This window comes from Leopardus geoffroyi, chromosome D2 (genome assembly GCF_018350155.1).
Source record: "Leopardus geoffroyi isolate Oge1 chromosome D2, O.geoffroyi_Oge1_pat1.0, whole genome shotgun sequence".
Classification (NCBI taxonomy): domain Eukaryota; kingdom Metazoa; phylum Chordata; class Mammalia; order Carnivora; family Felidae; genus Leopardus; species Leopardus geoffroyi.
In genome coordinates this window covers 48,212,679-48,230,277 of record NC_059334.1, presented here as the reverse complement: position 1 = coordinate 48,230,277, position 17,599 = coordinate 48,212,679, and the positions used below count along the sequence as shown (strand labels likewise).

Sequence of the window (17,599 nt, the reverse complement as noted above, 5' to 3'; positions counted from 1 at the left end):
GGTTTCTCATTTCCCGGATTTCTCAGTGGTTAATCCCAGACCTGTTCGCTTTAGCTCCTCCTCTTTGTTTCAGCGTTTTATCTGTTGTGTTCACATTCCTCTGATAAGCTTTCTAATTGCCTTCCAGGGGAAAAAAAGATTACCTACCAGCAGTCTTCTTGGTCTCGGGCTTGTTAGCCTCAAACATTCTTCTGACACCTACCCCTGGTAGACATGGTTCATGGCATTCAGTGTCCCCGCTGGCCCTGGAAACGCACCCCACTTGCCTTCTTCCAGTGGCTTCACAGCCACACTGTGGGGTTCTCTTGGAACTGCAGAATCTCTGTCCCACTGCCGCCCTTGCCCAATGTAGAGAGGGGTTCACCCTACAGCATTCCTGATGCTATAAAACACCTTCTGCTGCATCTTTGGGCACATGGAAGGGAATTTATCTTACTGTCTTTGAAAAGTAAATGGAAATGTTCATTTTGCATAAATTAACACATGGAATAGGGTCGGCCTCCATCTTTCTGGTTTCTGGAGAGTGAAAACTATAAGGTCTGACACAGTCTGAGATCCTACATACGAAAGCTAGTTCACCTCTGGACTGAACACTTGAAACCAAAACACTTCCTTTTGCCTGTACTCATTTGAGTTCATTTTTCTAACACAGCTGACAAGATCCTGACTAAGACAGAAGCTGGTCTTGCCATGGGGCATCACAGGCCTTAAAATGAAAAACTGACGGGGGGCTGGGTGGACCTTCATGGAGGATTGTTCTTTCCCTGGCTGGGAACTCGGCAATTCTCCCATACTGGATGTTTTTCCATCTGCCCCTTCGAGCCCACTTGTCATGAGGGAGGCTGGAGGAAGTCCCTGGGAAGATGTGTAGGGGGAATGGGATCCAGAGCAAGGGACCTGGAGGGAAAGCCCAAGGAACAGATGGGAGGGGCGGTTCTCATCTCTGTTCTCTTTAAGATAAGAAGTGAGGGTATCTTCTGGGTGTAAAGAAGGCACAGGTGACCGTGAGGTTTAAGAGAAGGGATAACAATCTGGGAGCATTTTGAAAAGGATGGGAGAGTGCCCGATGGGAAACAAGTATTAGGTTTGAAGACTGGCGAGTGGGGGCTCTGCTAATCCTAGGAACCCAACCCTGATGTGGCATCAGCCCGAGGGGGGCCCAGCTGGCCATGTGGCTCTAGGACTGCTGAGCAGCTCTATGGGGTAGAGCTGAGGCAGGTAGGGGTTGTGTGGGCACAGTGATAGATGGGGTGCTGAGGAGCTCACATGCTGGTTGACATCCTATGAAGTCCATGCTCCTTTGTATGGCAAACTGCAGTCAGGTGAGGTAACACCACTTCTCACTGTAGTCCCAATTCCTGGAAACAGCCACTGAGAAGATGTAAGGTATGCCTGAGGCACAGTGGGAAAATGTGCCTTGACCATTCTTGTCTGGCTTTATAGGTTCCATGAGAAATTCTCCATAGGAACAGTGTCCATTATGAAGATTCCATTTCAAAGCCTGCTTTGTAAAGCCCATCGTAAAACAGCCTTTAGGGGCGCCTGGTGGCTCAGTCAGTTAAGAGTCAGACTCTTGGTTTGGCTCAGGTCATGATCTCATGGTTCGTGAGTTCGAGTCCTGCATCCAGCTCTGCACGGACAGCATGGAGCCTGTAGGATTCTCTCTCTCTCTCTCTCTCTCTCTCTCTCTCTCTCTCTGTCCCTTTCCCACTTAAGTGTGCTCTCTCTCTCTCTCTCTCTCTCTCTCTCTCTCAAAAAATAAACATTAGAAAATAGCTTTTAGGTTTTAGGTGGTGATAGAGGATGGCATATTCTCTCCCATTGACACCTGATCAATCAAGTGTTAGCAAGACTCAGACTCTGCCGGCAAAACAGTACTTCCCATTCCAAAGACAGCTCATTTCATCCCACGAGATTAAGAATTAGACCAATAGCTGTCTACTAGAAAACTCCTGAGCATTCTTTGTTATAATTACAGCAAGGAAAGTCTAGTTTATAGGGTGTTTTGTGTTCTGTCTGTCATCTGTCACTTCCCTGAGTCTTCACGATAGCCCCTGGGAGGGAAGCAGCCTGGTACCACTATTTCTATATTTTGGATGATGACGTGAAGTGCACCCACCCTCATTCTTCCTCCATCCTTTGCCCTGTCCCCCGAGACTATAGTCATTTCCCTCTGGCAGTGTATGGAACTCTGCAATTTACTAGCTAATCGCTCCATCTCCCCCCCCTCCGCCCCCCTCCCAGTCTCAGTCCTTGTCTGTAAAGCCAGAGCACACAATCCTGGGAGAGCTATTCCAGCTGTCAGATGCTACTTTACAGTCATTGCTGCTTAAAAGCCATAATACAGTTTGTTATAATGAACATTTTATTTTATTTTATTTTATTTTATTTTATTTTATTTTATTTTAGAGAGAGAGAGAGAACATGCACACACGAGAGTTGGCGGGATGGGGAGAGGGAGAGGGAGGGAGAGAGAGAGAATCTTAAGCCTAGTGCTGAGCCCAATGGGGGATTCAATCTCACAACACTGAGATCATGACCTGAGCAGAAATCAAGTCGGACACTTAACTAACTGAGCCACCCAAGCACCTCTATATGGCTTAATTTAAATCTCACTGAAGGCCTGATGACTGTGACCATTGTTCTCAGTTTACACAACAGCAGCAATGCAGCTATGGCTCCATTTACAGAGCATATGGTGGGTGTCAGGAACTGTACTAAGCACTTTTTGGTCATTCATTCATTCAACGAGTATTTGTTAAGCCCTTACAATGTGCCAGGCACTTTTGTGAGTGTTGGGAATAAAGCCATGAACAAAAGAGTTAAAATGCCTGCCCTAAAGGGGCTGATGGTGTAGCTGAGGGGAGGCGGACAATGACGAGTGAGCAGATCACTGTGCCTTAGGTAGGTGATGATCTGTGCTTTGTAGAAACATAAAGGAGGGAAGGTGAGGAAGAAGGTAGTGTGAGGGCTGGCATGTGGGTGTGATGTTGTGTGGTTGCTCAGGAGGGGGCCTATGGAGAGGGTGACATTTGAGTAAAGATCGGGGTGTCTGCAGCCAGCAAGGAGGGCGAGGGCAGCTGGGATGGAATGTACGAGACGAGGCCAGAGGGGTGAGGGGGCAAGGAAGGATCTTGGAGGGGCTGACAGGCCATGGAAGGACTCTAGCTTGGACTCTGAGCGAAATGAAAAACTGGTGGAGTGGAGACCTGATCTGACTGTTTACTTTTAGCATGTTTTATCTCATTTATTTTCAGAGCAACTCCGGAATAGGTGCTATTATAATCCCCATTTTAGATTATTAATTAGGCACAGAGAGGTTAAGTTATTTGCCCAAGATCGTATAGCAAACATTTTGGAACCAGGATTCTAGTCCAGGTCTGTCTGCCTGCAAAGCCTGCCATGCTAAGTACTCCCCAGGTGACACTGAGGAAATTCCTGCCACTCCTTTCACCTGCATTCCCAGGATCACACACCCAGGAAGCCATGGAGTAATTGGCCAATTTTAAATCATTTTTTCCTTGCACTGATCTCTTACATCTGTTTATATTTCCTTATTTCCACCTTTATGGGAAAAGGTATGGAACAAATACGTAAAAGATCTTAAAAGTGTATGAATCCTAGACTTTTCCTACTACACCAGATTTATTACACACACACAAAGACATAAAACGAAAATGTATCAAGGACTTTTATAAAAGCCATCCAGTGGAGGTTGTTAATTGTGAAGACGTTAGGAAATGTCTGATGTTACTTTGGGCAAGTGACAGAGCCAATGTGATATGTCACATGTCCCTCCAATTACCTCACCCTGCTTCAAAAGTAACATGGTGGTGGGGTGCCTGGATGGTTCAGTCAGTTGAGCATCTGACTTCGGCTCAGGTCATGATCTCATGGTTCATGAGTTTGAACCCCGCATTGGGCTCTGTGCTGACAGCTCAGATTCTAGAGCCTGCTTCCGATTCTGTGTCTCCATCTCTCTCTGCCCCTCCACCGCTTGTGCTCTTTCTCTCTCTCTCAAAAACAAATAAATATTGGGGGAAAAAAAAGTAACATGGTGGAGAAGGCCCAGACATCCAAGTGAAAAGTGTTCAATGGGAGCTGGACACACCAGAAAAAAACCTGATGAAATCAGAATAAAGTCTACAGTTTAGTTATACTATTTCACAACTGTACCAATGTCAAGTTTTTGGATTTGAAAATGTGCTATGATTAAGATATTATCACTAGGGGAAGCTGGGTGATGGTGCACTGGAACCCCCTATACTATTTTTGCAATTGCTTGTGAGTCTTAAATTATTTCAAGATAAAAAGTTTTTTAAAAAGAGTAAGGCTTAAAGGCATGTGAACACAAAAAGAATAGAGCACTAAGAGGAGTAAGCAAGATGCAGAACTGTGTGCATAATGCCCTATGAATTATCCTCCACAAAGCATGCACACGCACAGACCATCTCCAGAAAGGTAGAATCAGCAACAGCCATGAGACCCATCTAGAGAAACTGAAAGTCCGGGAGACAGGTGTAAGAAAGGTATTTTAAAAAAAGTGTTTATCTTATGCATACATTAGTTGTTCAGAATTAAAATGTTTCAAAATATGATAAACCCCCAAAAGAGGCCTCAAGACCTCTCTAACCATGAACTATACATAAATAAAGGCAGGAACCACATAATAGATACTTTACAAATCTAAATAAATGTTTAAAATCTCTGTATGTCAAAACATATAATTTTCAAGGTAAAAATCAAAAACAAGGAAAACTTCTCATCCCTTAGGTCTAACTCCAGAATCGGTGTTCTGTCAATGAAAAGTTGAGGACGTTATTGGTAACATTTGTAACAGTTGAAAATTAAATATCCTTAAAATATTACGAGATGAGTAAAGCCAGAAAAAAAATAAGCACCCCAAAACAGAAAAGTAGGTAAAGTACACACATGAATGGGCTACTCAAAAAAGAAATACAGTTGGCCAATAAGTATACCAAAAAATGTCTAGTCTTGCCAATCATCAAGGAAAAGTAAATTAAAACTAAATAACATTTTCCATCTACCACATTAGAAAATAATGAAATAATAATACCTTTAACCCAGAAATTCTACCCCTATGAATTTATCCTAAGAAAATTAGCATAAGTGTAGAGAAAATTTTATTTAAAGGATAAAATCTAAGGGAGAAAATTCCTAATTTCATGTTCCAAATTAAAAAAAAAAAAAAAAGGTAAGAAACAAACCGAGTGTTCAACAAGAGCTTGACCAAATAAATGTGGGCTCAGCCGTTCCATGGAATAAAATGTCCTCACTGAAACAGTCATCAGACCTGTATTTATTGACATGCAAACACAGCCATAGCATTGCTAAATGAGGAAAGCAGAGTGTATAACAATATGTGATAGCCTATGTATAACAATATGTATGATGTCCCAACTTGGGGATATGTGCATGTGATTCTTGCCTTTGCTACATGGAAATATATCTAGAAAGCTCTTAAAGGAACTCCTCCAAAATGCTAACAGTAGTCTCTTTGGACAGTACAACCACAGAACTTTTTCTTTTGCTCATCACCACGTTCTCTTTGTTTCTATCACATGTGTGAATTGTGTGTGTGTATGTGTGCATGTGTGCATCTGAAATAAATTTTAAAATAAAGGGAAAACTAAGGCACATTCAGTCTATAAAGATGAAAGTTGAAATAGGAGCAAACGTTGAAAATCAATCTGACAGAGCTGGCTACAAGACATCTGAGGAGAACTGCTCATTTTGTTTTCTTTCCTCCTCACCCCTGCTCACAACATCCTTTTCCCATCACTCAGGCTCCTGGGGTTGGGGGGGGGTGTGGAGGGGTAGGGGGGTGGGGGGGTGGGGGGTATGAGGGGGTGGGGAGAAGAATAACCTTCCTGCCAGCACCTTATCAGTGTTAGATGAGCTCTTTCTAACTATGGCACTGAGTGACAATGTCAGGATCTTTCTCCTGCTCTGGAATACCTGTATTAACCCTGGTGTCATCCTATCCTGCGAGGCTGCTCCGTGCCAGGCACTGTGCCAGTCATTGGGAAATTTGCTCTTACAGAAACCATCCTTGTGCATTTCACTTCCCATAGATACCTCTATTTCCCCTGGGTATTAGAAATTAAATAATTATTCTTGCTATTCTGTTATGTGTAGAGGTTACGTTTAGGCAAGCAGGCTTGAGGGATGGAATGTAGAAAGGGCCCACAGCGACCACCACCAGGCTGAATACAGACAAGCCCATCAGGTGACCCACCTCAAAATGTCCATAAACTCTAACTGACCAATGGGCTGCTTACTACCAGGCTTAGTTACCAAAAGAGGGAGAATTCCAAAAAAGGGAGAATGGAAGAATGCCATACCTCATCTTCCCTCTTTAAAAATTTTCCCTCTTTAAAAAAATTTGTTAATGTTTATTTACTTTTGAGAGGGGGAGGGGGTAGAGGCAGAGAGAGGTGGAAGCACAGAATCTGAAGCAGGCTCCAGGCTCTGACTTGTCAGCACAGAGCCCCACGAACCACAAGATCATGACCTGAGTCAAAGTCAGGCACTTAACCAGTTGAGCCACCCAAGTACCCTTCATCTTCCCTCTGTAAAAGCTGCCCCTTCCCACTGCCTCCTTGCAGGCAGCCTCTCCTCGGCTGTCCTGCCTGCAGCTCCCTTGTGGTGTATTCAATAAATTCCTATCTCCTTTGTTCTGCCTCAGACGAATTCTTTCACCAGTTTCACCCGATCCATCATGGACCCACATTTGGGGGCCCCATCCAATTGGACAGACACCCCATATGGTTCAATTTTATCAATGTGTTTACATTTCTTGTGTTATCTGTAAGTTGAACTTTTTCATGTTTTTGGTCATCGTTTCTGTTTGGGTCCGTGTGTGTGTGAATTGCCGCTTTATTTCCTTTGCCATCTTTCTGCTAGGATGTTTTTCTTTTTTCCCACTGATATACAGAAAGTCTTCATGTAACAAAATTGTTCTCCAAATTTGGTCATTCATTGCTTTCCAATTTTGTTTATGGACTCACAACTTTTACATATTCAAACCTATTTATTTTTCTTTTCTCCTTAGAATAAGATAAATATCTGTATTTCCTGGGTTCATTCATGATCTTATTGTGAAAATTTAGCCTTTGAATCCTTTTAGAATAGGAAATTAGTTTTGTTTCTTCCCAAATAGTCTACCACTTCTTCTATCAAATACCATTTATTGAATAATCATTCTGTACAGATTTCAAAGGCTAAGCTTATTTTAGTTAAACTTTAACATATATTTATAAATACATTTTCTGGGTTTTCTATTTTTGTTCCCTATGTCTTTCTATTCTTGTATCAGTAGCACTACTTTAAGAAGCATCAGTTCATAATTAATTTTATACATTTTACAGAACAAAGACCCTCAGGCCCATCTTACTTTTAAAAAGGTTCCTGAAATTCTCATGTTAAAATTCATTTCTCTAGCTTGCCATCTCAAAATGTTGAGAAAAGCAACTTGATACTTTTCTTTGTCCCACAGATAGAATGAGTATCAGCCTAGATGAACTGATACATTCCTGCAGCCCTCAAGATGCCTTAATTTTCTGTAAATGAGGGCCGCCTAGGTGGCTCAGTCAGTTAAGCATCTGACTTCAGCTCAGGTCATGATCTCATGGTTCATGCATTTGAGCCCCATGTCGGGCTCTGTGCTGACAGCTAGGAGCCTGGACCCTGCTTTGGATTCTGTGTCTCCCTCTCTCTCTGCCCCTCCCCCACTCACACTCTGTCTCTTGCTCTCAAAAATAAATAAAAATTAAAAAAAATTTTTTTCTGGAAATGAGGTTCTTAGCCTCATGGTCTGAGAACTTTGGCTAACCCAGTTAGCGCCATCAGGTCTCCTACTGCGTTTTCTTTGTCTCTGTATCTTTGTCAGTGTTTTATCATCTTCTTGAAAGTCCCTTTACTACCTCATTTCTATACTTTCAATTATACATACTCTGAAAAAAGCAGCTAAAAGTCACTAATCCACAAGGGTTTCTTGAACCTTCTCTGTAATAAAATAGCACACTCTCATTTTTCTATGACTTGGGGCTCACATTTTAGCTCTTTCTCCAGTTTATTTTAAATAATATGTTTAGGTCTTATTCCTCTGCTAGACTACCTGAGGGTAATCCTGAGTATTATTCCTTTGCCAGATTGCCTGAGCTCCACCTTTAAACCACCTGCCACAGTCCAGCTGGGATCCTGGTACAGGACACTTTACTCAGTGATTACCATCTGAATTCATTGGTTCTCCTTCCCACCTCTGCTTTACATTACATAACGTTCTTCTGGGCAGCCTCAGGGTTTTGGCCAACTTTGTGACTTTATGCAATGCTCAGTGCTGTGTCATACCTAATAAGAACACTCCAGGCGGTTTATCTAATGGTAAGTCCTGGCTTCTCAATGTTTATTATATTATTGCAGCCTGGTAGGTGTAACCCATTGGCAGATGAAGGCCTTTGAGTCTACATGAGAAGGAGGGTTAGGGCAGTTAGAGAAAAAATAAAATAAAATGAGGGATTGCAATATGCCATTTATATAAGACAGTAGTTCTCAACCCTAGCTGTTTGAGAATTTCCTGGAGGGTTTTTGAAACTTACCAGTGCTCAGGCCCCATCCCAGGTAAATCAAAATCTCTGGGGTAGGAGCTACACATTAAAAAAATTTTTTTTCAATGTTTATTTATTTTGAGAGAGAGAGAGAAAGCATGAGCAGGGGAGGGGCAGAGAGAGAGGGAGAGAGAATCCTAAGCCGGCTCAGCGATACCAGCACAAACCCCAACATGGGGGGTGGAACTCACGAACGGTGAGATCATAACCCGAACCGAAATCAAGAGTTGGACACCTGACTCACCGAGTCCCCGAGGCGCCCCAGAGCTGCGCATTTAAAAGATTCTTCATCAACTCCTCCATGCAGCCAGGGTTGAAAACCATCAACTATTCCAAAGCAGTGCTTCTCCAACTGTAATGTGCATGCAGCCTCACTGGGAATCTCGTTACAATACAGGTTCTGTTTCTGTGGGCCTGGAGTGGGAGTGAGGGTTGGCATGTGTAATACTGCCTCAGGGGGTGCTGATGCCACTCCTCAAGCACACTGGGATCGCCAAGGATCTAAAGCAGTGGCTCTCACCCTTGGTTGAACATTTGAATCACTCGGGGAGTTTTCTAAAACTTTGGCAGACTGGACCCCATGCTTAGAGATTCTGATCTCTTTGTTCTGGGGTGGGGCCCAGGCATAAATTTTAAAATACTCACGATGTTTCACATGTGCATTTGGGGATCAGAACCAAAGCAAAGTGGAGAAATGAGGCATTTATGCAGAGATAATCCAACAGAAATAGAACAAAACAAAAAACTTGGCCCCAGGCTCACAATAGCTGTCTGATTAAAGAGGAGGGCCTTCTTTTTTCTTGAAGTGTCTATTCTGAAAGAGGAAGGAAGGATAAACATGAAAAATGTTTCTCCAAGAAAATGTGGGATCTGATTTCATCTTGAAGACACACGTATGACATACGGTGATCTATTGCAGTATACGTTTAAAAACATAACTTCTATTCACATTTATTTTCCATCTCCTTGCAATGTTTGCATGCTTTATAATACATATAACTTATAAACTGAAAGCATACACAGATTCAAGTGTTTGCTCAAAACCTTTTTTACTGGTAGGTAGGGTACTTGGGGTGATAGAGAGTACCCACACTGTGGCCTTAATTTTCCTGTTTCCTCAGCAGCTATATCCATAAGAGCCACTCTCCACACCCCTCCCCTGCAATCCACCTGATGTCTTCACGCCAACCTTGGCCTATAGTGTTTTGCAAGAACAGGAGCAGCTCTGATGACAGAAGCATTGGCATAAATAGCATTTTCCCAAACTTGCCTGATCACAGACTCAGCTGAGAAGCTTGATGAAATACAAATTCCTGGGGCCCATCCCAGAACCTACTAAATCAGAATCTGTAGGAGATAAGGAATCTGAAATTTAGCAAGCGCCTGGGGTGCCTGGGTGGCTGGGTCAGTTTAGTGTTTTTTGATTTTTGTGATTCTTGTCTTTTGACTTTTGATTTTGGCTCAGGTCACGCTCAGTGTGAAGCCTGCTTAAAAGCCTCTCTCTCTCTCTCTGTCTCTCTCACTCTCCCCCACCATCTCCCTCACTCACATGCGCTCTCTCTCTAAAATAAAATTTTAAATTAAAAAAAAAAACCCACAAAACACAAGTGCCTCAGGGAGTCTTATGACACCATCAGTGAGTAGAGAAATAAGCACTTTAAATCAAATACTTGAGTGTGCTACAGAAGTTAAGTGTCTGGATAGTTCCAAACACATTTATTGAGTGTGCCCTATGCTAAGTGCTTAATGGAATAAGAGGGATATTGGATTGGGAGACTGACTGGCTGGCTAGCTGAAGCAGGTTCCCAGGTATTGCCTTGGTTGGGTCACTGCATATTACAGCTAATCCTTGGTTTTGTGTTTCCAGAAATTTGACGTTGTCTTTGTATCAAGTGTTAGTGTGACTCTGGAGTGTGATTGTTTTGGACTACGTTAAGGGCTAATGACTCTCTGACATAAGAGTGCATCTCCTGGGGCGCCTGGGTGGCGCAGTCGGTTAAGCGTCCGACTTCAGCCAGGTCACGATCTCGCGGTCTGTGAGTTCGAGCCCCGCGTCGGGCTCTGGGCTGATGGCTCAGAGCCTGGAGCCTGTTTCCGATTCTGTGTCTCCCTCTCTCTCTGCCCCTCCCCCGTTCATGCTCTGTCTCTCTCTGTCCCAAAAATAAATAAACGTTGAAAAATAAATAAATAAATTAAAAAAAAAAAAAAAAAAGAGTGCATCTCCAAAGTGGCCAATGTATCCATGTCCCCCAGATTTGGCACTCTCTCCTGCCTCCAGCGCTCCATCATCACAGCTATGCCAATATGACCCTCTTCCCAGGTTCCCACCTACCTAGTGTAGAAAAGAGTGAAGTGAGAAGAGCCTTGATGCCAGAGGAACTGAGTCTGAATCTCCATTTTCTTGTAAAGCAGCTGTGTGACCCTGATAAGTTTCTTAATCTCTTTGAGCCTGTAAAAGTTTACTTACTGTAAAATAGGGATAATCAGGTGAGTATAAATATTAAATAGCTTTTGCATATACATTAATTAACTCAATATTTTAATGCCTTCTCTATGCTAGTTCTGTGTTCCCTGACCCTGGGTCAGTAGCTGACATTTATTTAGTCTGGGCTCAAGGTGAGCCTCCCCTCTTTCCTGCCACATTGCCTATCCCATTGGGCACATTGTTCTACATTTCTCCCTACTGTTCAGAGTCAACTCCTTTTCCCTGTAATTTTCTCACAGCCTACTGAGTTTTTCTCATGAAGTTTTTGTTTTTGTTTTTGTTTTTGTTTTTTTGCTATAGCAAAATAGAGGGTGTGATTACATTTTATCTGGGAGAATTTTTTGACCTATTGTATTTTCTAGGGAAACACTGTCCAGATCTCAAGCTGCCCAGCAGCGATCCAGCCTGAGGTTGGAGGCCCAGGCCCAGACTGCCCTGGTCTCCCCTCCACTGCCCAGGACCCCCACCCAGGTGCCCTGGGAAAATCTTTTTTCAGTTCTCACTTTGGTTTCTACTCTTTGGGAGAGAGTATTGAAAAGTTCTCTTTTGTTAAAATAAGTCAAGGGTCACTTTTTGGATGGAAACATCACAAAGAGCCATAGGGGCTTCTTCTGTGTACACTTTGGGGAGGGGCAATTTAAATCTGAGTTTTGTGGGTGTATTTCCAGAGGGCAGTGAACCCTAAAATTGTTTGCACCTTTGAATGTGTGGGTGGATTTTCCCAGGGAGATGGCCCCCATGTAATAGCCCACCAATCAGTCTTAAGAGTTAACTTGCTTCAAGGGGCACCTGGGTGGCTCAGTGGGTTAAGTGTCTGACTTCGGCTCAGGTCATGATCTCATGGTTCGTGGGTTTGAGTCCTGTGTCGGGCTCTGTGCTGACAGCTCGGAGCCTGAAGCCTGCTGAAGTTTCTGTGGCTCCCTCTCTGCCCCTCCCCAGCTCACACTCTGTTTCTCTCTCTCAAAAATAAATAAACATTTAAAAAATTTTAAAAAAAGTTAACTTGCTTCAAGCTTATGCACTGCTTGCTTGCTGACCTAAGCCCCTTGATTTGTAGCAGAACCAAACTATTTTCCTTGAGATTTTGCAGACAATTGGCTGGCCTTGAGGAATGAAGGATCAGACTTTCCCCGGAGGTAAGTCCTGACTGCACTTGAAAACAGCTGGCACTGATGGTAGCATGTCTGTTCAGCATCATGTCAGTGTACGATGACCCACCTGAGCACCGGCTTCTCCTGCACACGGTGTCCCCCCTCATGTCCTGCACTATCCCCTTTAAAACTCTCTGGCTTCGGGGCACCTGGGTGGCTCAGTCGGTTAGGTGTCCGATTCTTGGTTTCAGCTCAGGTCATGATCTCACAGTTTGTGAATTCTAGCCAAATAAATAAATAAACATTTAAAAAAAAAATCCTCTCTGGCTTCACATGGACAAGGAAGCTGGTGTTTGGGATGTTAGTCCACCATCTTCCTAGGTTGCCAGCTTTTTTTCTGTTTTTAAATTTTTTTTTTTTTTGTTATTGTTTATTTACTTTTTTTTTTTTTTAATTTTTTTTTTCAACGTTTATTTATTTTTGGGACAGAGAGAGACACAGCATGAACGGGGGAGGGGCAGAGAGAGAGGGAGACACAGAATTGGAAACAGGCTCCAGGCTCTGAGGCATCAGCCCAGAGCCCGACGCGGGGCTCGAACTCACGGACCGCGAGATCGTGACCTGGCTGAAGTCGGACGCTTAACCAACTGCGCCACCCAGGCACCCCTGTTTATTTACTTTTGAGAGAGAGAGAGACAGAGCGTGAGCAGAGGAGGGGCAGAGAGAGAGGCAGACACAGAATCCGAAGCAGGCTCCAGGCTCTGAGCTGTCAGCACAGAGCCCGACAGGGGGTTTCAACCCACAAACCGCAAGATCATAACCTGACCCAAAGTCGGACATTTAACCTAATGAGCCACCCAGGCACCCTGCCAGCTTTCTAAATAAAGCAACTTTTCCTTTCCCATCATCACTTGTCTTTTGAGTATTGATTTCAGAGCAGCAAGCCTCCAAGCTTGAATTCAGAACTGGTTTTCTGTCTGGTGACATCCAGGTTTCATCAGATTCTTTCTGAGCTCCATGATCCCTGCCTGGAGTGAGTCTTTATTCCTGTTGGCTGAACCAGCTCCTACCTAAATGGCCTCCATGCCAGGGATGGGACAACCATTCCCTTCCCATACTCAAACATCAGTACTGCAGGCACTTCCTGAGTAGGGAGGGCAAGCAGAGTCAGGCTGGCACAAGTTGCCGGGCCCCACAGGGGCCCAGATCTGCTTCTGGACCTGTCAGAACTTACTGTTGTCCTTCTGTGCAAGCAGGATGGAATTTAGGAATGATGCCAGGGATGGTCTATGTGTTGCTAGTCCAGGTTCTATGTGTTTGGGTCTAGGTTTCTAAAGGCGGCACTTTAGAGTGACCATAGGTTGCTGAGGGGTATCCCAGACAGTTGGAGTGTGGGTGTTTCCATCACAGAGTTGGTCCTGGGGAGGCTGGGCATCCTATCCTTTCTAGCAGGCCTTGCTCTTGTCTCAATGACAGCCCTGTTACAACCGTGCATTATGACAAAAACCAAGTGCCAGAAAATCTTCAACAAGGAGATCTGCAGCTATAAGGTGGTGGAACAGAATGATCCAGAGAGGACCTGTATTGTCCTGTAATGTAATGTGCTTCCGGTGGGCCTAGGGGTTCCAGCCTGAGAGGGCCCACGTTCTCCCAGGCCAGGCCTTGTTCTTTTTGGCCTCTAACAGTCTATGATTGTGTAACCTTATCTACCCATAAAAAAGGTTTTGAGAAAACACTTGAATCTGTGTATGCTTTTAGTTCATAGATTATGTATGCATTAGTTTATAAATTACATGTATTATAAAGCATGCAAACATTGCAAGGAGATGGAAAATATGAATGGAAGTTATGTTTTTATAACGTATACTGCAATGGATCACCGTATGTCCCCTGCTCGAGGCACCGCTGCTGCGACTGTCACTTCTAATGTGTCTGCAATGTGCTGCCCTGGTATCCAGCTATCTGGTGAACAATCCAAAAAATACATGTGTCTTCAAGATGAAATTGGATCCCACATTTTCTTGGAGAAACATTTTTCATGTTTATCCTTCCTTCCTCTTCTTCAGAGAGCATGCTCCATTCCGAGTCCCTCATATACCTCTGTGCTTGCTTGAGATTAGGACAGTTTTTTTGCGTTTTTGTTTTTGTCTTTTTAAGTAAGCTCTAGGCCCAATATGGGGCTTGAACTCATGACCCCAAGATCAAGAGTCCCATACTTTACTAACTGAGCCAGCTAGGCACCCCGAGGTTATGGCAGTTTGGCGCAGGGCAGCCTGGGAGAAGTGCCTCCAGGACCACACACATCCTGATGGGGTATTAAAAGGCCAGGCACTCTGCTCTGTAGATGGAAATGGCTTGAGGACAGAGCTGTAGTATCTTTTGCTGCATACAGACCACCCCAAAATTTAGGAACTTAAAACAGTGATACTATTGATCATCTCCTGCTGTTTCTGTGTTAGAGAACATTTGTTTACCTAACAGGTCTTAGAGTGCCTGGGCCAGGTAATGCTTTGGGCTTGGGGCTACAGCAATGAACAAGAGAGACAAGGTCCCCGCTGCCCTGGGGCTTAGAGTCCTGTGCCTGTGTGTACGTGACAGATCACAAACAAGCAAACAGTCCTCTGTTGAACAATTTGTGGGCAGTCGGTAAAGAGCTTTATTTTTCCTCTGCCCCTTAACCCTACCTGTTTAAATATGCTATGTGGACTAGTTGAGCAATCTAGGCAGGGCCCTGAAGAGAATTTTGGTCCTAAGGTAATCAAAAAGTGCTTTGGTCACTTGTAGTTACAAAAAAGTATAAATCCAGAGTCTACATCTGAATTGAGGAGGGGGACAGGAGAGTTAAGGGTCAGGGACAGTCTTGGCTCCTTCTGTCTGTGGCAGTGTTTAGGGTGATTTTCTTCCTTATTGGGGCTTTTGTGGGCTGCTCCAACATGCCTTACTCCTCCTTCTCCAAAGCTCCAATACAGACTCTGACTGCCTTTTAGCTTCTGCATCTGAACCCACATTTCCCATTGCTTTCTGCTGAGATTGCCTTGCCCCTTGTCACTCTTGGGTGGGGCCTACTTTGATGGTCCTTCACCTTGCTGGCAAACATGGGGAGCAGAGAGCTAAGTATTGGGGGCCTCTGTCAAAACTGACCACAGAAAGATTCCTGTATTCATATCTGGTCACAAATTAACAAAAAAGCTCTAATGTGGGTAATGCCACACTGGGCAAATTTTGAGAAGCGGTACAGGGTCGTGGGATGCACACAGTGGTGTGATGTGGTGCAAAGAAACATACACTTTGGACTCAGATGATACGGTTTGAAATCTGACTCTGACATTTATTTACTAAAATTAAAAAAATGAAGCAAAATATACAGAACATAGAAGTTACCATTTTAACCATTTTTAAGTTTACAGTCGAGTGGAATTACATACACATTGTTGTGCAGCCATCGTTAGCATTCATTCTCCAGAACTTTCCATCACCCCAAACTGAACGTCTGCACTCATTAAACAATAAGTCCTCTCCCCCAGCCTGTGGCAACCACCATTTCGTTTTCGGTCTCTGTAAGTTGACTCTTCAACGTATCTTATGTTGGGTGGCATCATACAAGATTTGTCCTTTTGTGTTTTGATTTATTTTTGCATCTGTTTATTAAAACTAAAATCTATCTATGAAGACATTTGATACGAGACATTAACTTAGGATCATCCTTGGCACAGAGTTTGCCCTCAACACGTTTGCTTCACTTACTCTGATTTACTCAGTAACGGTGAAAGGACACTCGGACCTCCAGCGCCGGGGGCGAGTGTGCGCCTGCGCTCTGTGCTCTCTAGAGGGCGGACAAGGGCTTTGGGCTGACCCGAGGAGAGATCTCGCGAGACTGTCAGATGGGTGGCGTGAGGCGTGGGAGGAAGGTTGTGCTCTCGCGAGAACTCTTCCTTTCGGCCCTTTACTTGTTCGGGCCGGTCTCTCTCCGAGGAAGCTTCCACTCCGGTCGCCGGGCGCTTCGCTTGGAGCTGGTAAGAACCACAGTGGCCCTTCGGGCCGGCGCGACTCCTCCAGCCCTCACACTGCGGGCTGTTCCAGGGCGCCATGACCGCTTGCCCACAGGGCCTGGGCCTGCCTTTCCCGGCCAGCCTTTCCCTCGACCCGTCCTGTCCGGGGGTCACCTTTTCTTGACTGTCGGCCGGCCGGAGGCTGCGCTCTCCCCGGGCCTCAACACTCTGCCCGGGGGCCACCACCTTCTTTCTGCCCGCCTTCTCTTGGCCCCTGGAGTGACAGCTGCAAGGTTTTGCTTGCTCTCGGCAGGGTCTCTTGGGGGCAGAGAGACTCCCGTTTCTCCAGAATGGGCCCGGAGGCATATCCATTCCTACACTGCTGGATGGAAACGCGAGGAAGATCATGTTTTTTTCAGCCCTCTGAGTGCCAGCACATCTCATGTAATACTCACAGCCCGAGAGGCAGCTTGATCCTCTCCTTTTTACAGATGAGAAGAGCAAGTTTTGCTCATTCCTTGATTCATTCCACCAGCAATCATTTATTCATTGCCTAGGTGTTCAGGGGGTTAAGGCTGTAGCAATGAAAACAAAGGGGCACAGCGCTTATTTTCGTGAAACTAAATTCCTGTGGCGGGGCAACAATGATATGAAACAGCGTTACGTGCCATGTGATACAACAAGGGATAATGCGATCAAGAATGACAGCAGTCAGAGTCTGTCAGGTCACAAAAGCAGAGCTTTTTTCACAGTAGCATTTTTCGGTATTTTCTAATCAGGGTAAGGTTCACCGTAGCGTAACTGTCTTTGGACAGATTTAGCTTTTCACCACCTATCTGGTAATTTGGAAATGTGGTTGTAAGGTCTCTTGAATAACTTCCTGGGGTGAGGGTGAGATGGGTGATCATAGTTGGCTCATTTCTGCACTGGGGTCCTAGCATGCCATTTCTGAACTTTAAAGACAATCAGACTCTTTGAGGAAGACTTACCAGATGGTACAGTGGAAGTGGGAGGTGGTGCGTGTATCTTGTGGCTTAGGGAAGTTAACTTGGTTTGCTCTTTGGGATGTTTGCTAGCTTGTCCAGTTGTTAAGATAAATAAATGAGATAATATATGTAAGGTCTAGCCCCGTAATATCCCTCACATTTTATTTCTCCTTTCCCCCTTTTTATGAGACTTTTGTCTTTGAGTCCCTAGGGAAAATCATAGGGGTCTAAAGTTTTACGGTATTTTGCGTTTTTAATGTTTGTTTATTTTTGAGAGACAGAGCGTGAGTGGGGGAGGGGCAGAGAGAGAGGGGGACACAGAATGCGAAGCAGGCTCCAGGCTCTGAGCTGTCAGCACAGAACCCCATGTGGGGCACCAACCCACAAACCATGAGATCATGACCTGAGCCCAAGTCGG

The 17,599-nt window shown here is 44.5% G+C and overlaps 1 protein-coding gene across 7 annotated transcripts in view; it reads left to right on the top strand.

Annotated features, from left to right (window-relative positions):
- NCOA4 (nuclear receptor coactivator 4) overlaps positions 1 to 17,599 on the top strand; it is a 61,558-nt gene that overhangs the window by 20,373 nt on the left and 23,586 nt on the right. For 3 of the 7 annotated variants that reach the window (XM_045438047.1, XM_045438046.1, XM_045438045.1), the window contains exon 1: positions 16,090 to 16,219. The exons of the other annotated variants lie outside the window; for them this stretch is intronic. The gene's annotated coding sequence lies outside the window, so the exon portion shown is untranslated. Of the gene's footprint in view, positions 1 to 16,089; positions 16,220 to 17,599 lie in introns of those variants that run through there. 7 annotated transcript variants of the gene reach the window in all.